Raw genomic sequence first — 4,178 nt, forward strand, 5'->3', positions numbered from 1 at the left:
AGCTTCTCTGATTTACACTAGCTGAGGTTATGGCTCAATAAGGTTAGACTTGCTTTCTAGGAGTGTTCAAGGAAGCCAACTTCTGTGTGTCCTGTGATGAAGTGGTTATTTATAAAGGCCTTCAGTGTGGTTTAGAGCCAAATTTCCACATCAAAAGTAGCTTTTTTATAAGAGATATCCTTACAGCGAGATTCAGTGCAAAATCATTACTTCAGAAGCCAGCTTTCCTCATGCTCTTAAGTGTTTGATTTCAGCCTGAAAACCATTTGAGAAGCCAAGAAAAGCAGAGCCATTCCTGCCTACTTCCCCAAATCTGCTTCATCTTTGAGTTGCCTGCATATCCAGCAGGCCCCGACCCACACTGCCCATTTATCAAAGGGAGTTACTCTAAGTGTCTGTTTATTTATGTTCAGAAAATCCCAGTAAGACAGACAAGATTCACGCTTAACCTGTAAAATTGGGAATGGAGGTGGAGTTCTTACCAGTTCCAGAGCTATTTGTTTGACTTGGCCACTAGTAAAATAAAACACAATAACGTGTCCCATAGTCACAGTGAGAGGTGGAGGTCACAAGAAAACAGATCATGTCTTTCACAGCTCTTCACCTTCAGAGCACTGAATTATGACTCCTATTATTTACTTACTGGATTCTGCACCCTGTGCGCGGGCTCCAAGCATTCAAAAAGCAGCAGGTCTCTGCTTCAAAGAGCTAACAGGCTAAACAAGAGCGTAAAATCTGTCCCAAAGCTAGACTAAACTCCTCATCCACTTTTTATCTGAAAGGTCAGATGGTCTCACAACCCTTAGCTGACTTCTGCCATCTTCTGCTCATCAGACTGCCATGCCTGCAGCCCTGCACCTCTGCACTCTTCTCTGCTGTGTGAAACTGCCGGGCTCTCGTGGTATATACATTCCCAATGCAGTCAAACTTCTCCTCTGTGCACGAACCATCCATGTCCTTCATCTCAAGGTGGTCTTTTTCAGAAGTGTGTTGTTTTTTTTCTTAGGAGAGCCCTGCTCCCTACATCTTCAGCCTTGATGTCCTCTATCATATGCCCAGACAATGTCACAGGCTCTTTCACTGACCTTGTCACTTTGAAACAGATTGTCTTCTTTAGAAATGGGTCTCTTGAGTCCAGTTATTGAGATCCCAAATCAGGGCTGAAGCCTCTCCAAATCTCCCAAGTGGTTTCTACACATCCTCTGTAGAGGGATAGGCTCTTCCATATTCTCTTCAGTGGGTTTAATCCTTTGTGGGCTCACTGGGTCTAAGGAGACAACTTTGTGGGGATGCTTCCAAAAACGGGTTCTTCTAAACTGACAGCACCAGAGAAATCCACATTGACTGAATATGAAACATCAGTATGTAAAAGTCTGCCTCACATCTTAGCCTCTTGGGAGGTATCACTTTCTCCCAAAAAGTACAGGATCCTCTTTTCATACTTTCAGGTTTTGCTTTTGGTTTCTTCTCTCTCCACAAAAGATTTGCTAAATATTCTCTCATTAAGAGCTGCAATCTTTTCTTCCAGGGAATGTTCCTGGTCTACCTCAGAGGTGGTTAGGGAACCCCATTCAGTTACTGTTCAGTCACCAGCCTCCCACATGGGTTGGTTTTTCCTAGGCACCCAAGCACACCAGTTGAGTGCTCTTTCTGGGTTCATAAATATCATTCATCCCTTATTTGATTTTTTCTATGTGGACATTTTTTCTTGGTATCTATGACTTAATATGGAACCAAGGTAAAGTCAGAAAACAATTTCACAATTAAAGCCCTCAAGACATTATGTTTGTTCTTTGACATGTGAATAGGGAGATATGCTACAGCACCAGATATGCAAAACACATATTCTGTGTTTTGTTCCCTCCTACTTCTTGCCTTGATCTGAGGACTGTGGCTAATTGTTTCAAAGAGTTTTTTGGTTTCACTTGTTATTTTAGAGTCAAATATTGTATTTTTCTACTTAGCATATCTCAAAGGTTTTTCCTTTTTTTCTGTTATATTGCTTATATTCTCTTCAGAAACACCCTCACAAACTGCTGAAAGATCTACCACCACCTGTTATGAGTGCTATGTCTTCTTCTGAGCTTCTCCTGGTGAAGCAACTGTGAGGCAGATTTTTTTCTTAGCCTGGGCATTGTTCAGCTTCTCTTCACTGTGGAATATTTTAAAAACAGAAGTCTACAAGGCAAATCAATTTCATTTCTGCTAACATGCAGCCTTTCAGTATTTGCTTTAATTTCAGTTTTTAATCCATGTCTGTTCCTATTAGAGTTGAACTGGAGGCAGTCAGACAATTCTCAGATAATAAGCAGGAAAAACCAACATAAACCCACAATCCCAAAGGAACCAAGAAATAGTTAATTATGCACAAGTAACGAAACTGGTTTCCTCACGGTCAGAATTTATCCTGGACCATAGAGTTACAGAATTTTCCTTGAATCTAGTTGGGGCAAAGACAGGAAACTGCATCTTCTAAACTTTAGAAATAGATCTTAGACATGTAAACATGAGATATTATGCCCCTATCTTTTAAGTAACATTTATATTATCTAAAATAAACAGTCTTTCTGCAGTCATTCTGTAATTGACATCTGACACAGTCCACATTGCAACAGATATAAGTGCAGTAAACCACAGAAATTATGCTCCTCTGTGCTCTGAGAAACATTCATATTTCCTTACACAGATAAACTTTATTTTGTTGCTATGCAACCCTCACACAACACACTACATTCTGCAGTAAATAAGAGTACAAATTTTACAACCGAAGGGCAAGCATTTGGCCTTTTGGGTTTTCTCCCCATTTTGAGTTCCAGACCCAGCTTTAGTTCACATTGTAATATTCCATCATTTTGTTTCAAAGCTGCCTCTAAAGCTCAGTAAGGGGTATTTCAAACAGAGCAAGAAGGGAGAGTCAGAATGCAAAAGTCCTTCTGACACTGATGGGAAACAAATGGTGGAGGCAGTGATGTCAGTGACAGTGGAACAATGAAATCAAGGCTTTTTTTTTTATCCTTCTTAAAAATGAACACTAAATTTCCACAAGATTTTCAAAACCTTTCTGCAGTGACCTCTCCCTGCTCTCAGTAACATTGCTATACCTGCAACAGAAGTGAGACAGAGAGAAAAGCCACTCTTAGTTTTACCCAAGATGAGATTAGTGGGTCTCACCTCCTCCTGCTCGCTTTGGGAAAGGTTACTTTGCAGCATGAAGATATTCCTTGTTCTTTAGAGTTGCAAAATTTCTCTGAATTCAGTGAGTATTTGGATAAGAGGAGCAGATCCTGTATGTCTCTGTATACTCATCATAAGCAGAGTGAATAACATTAAGATTTATCTGTCTGAAGGGCAATCATGGAAACTGAATAGAGCAACTAGGATCTTCCCAAGTTATGGGTTAATATCTCAGTTATTCAAGTTTTGCTTTTTTGCACATGGCTGCAAATCCTACAAACATTCCCAGGTATCATCAACCTTCACTTGCCACATCAGCAAATTAATCCAGGTGAAAAACATGACTCAGGGCTCCACCTGGGTGCAATTGGCACAGTTTGGTGAAGGCAATAGGGCTACAGGGATTTGTACCAGGCAAGGATACATGATGTACATACATAATGGTTGTCTGATTGCAAAAGGTTTGTGTTACTGAAACAGCAGAACTTCCCTGGTTTTGCTTTGCTGTTCATTTCTTTACAACTACGAGTCCTCTGAGATTGACTGGATGATCTTCAAGGTCTTGTCCAACCTAGACAATTCTGTGATTCTGTGTGATTCCGAGACACATGCTACAAGCCCACACACTTACAAAGGAATAGCACATAGTCACTAGGGAAATGGCACCACATTCATAAGAAAGCAAAATTCAATCTCTATGATCTACAGTGTAGTTTCTCTAAACAGTGAGCAAGAAATATCTTTCAAATTTTAAATTTCTACATTTTTATAGCTGTTTGCTATCAAAACATTTCTGTTTATAGTTTCATTTTAACAGCTAACTTACTTCCAGCCATTTAACTTAATATTAGCATTTGTTGCAAAACACCTCCAAATTTCTATGTTGGACTTGTATAAAGGCCCATCTCTAATCAACTCCCAGTAGAGCAGCTTTCCTTGAGAGCCCAGGAGAATATAGAAACAGCTGTAAAATTCATTTCAAGTATTTACTTCAAAAAGAGATC

Source organism: Athene noctua, chromosome 1, assembly GCF_965140245.1.
Source record: "Athene noctua chromosome 1, bAthNoc1.hap1.1, whole genome shotgun sequence".
Taxonomy (NCBI): Eukaryota; Metazoa; Chordata; class Aves; order Strigiformes; family Strigidae; genus Athene; species Athene noctua.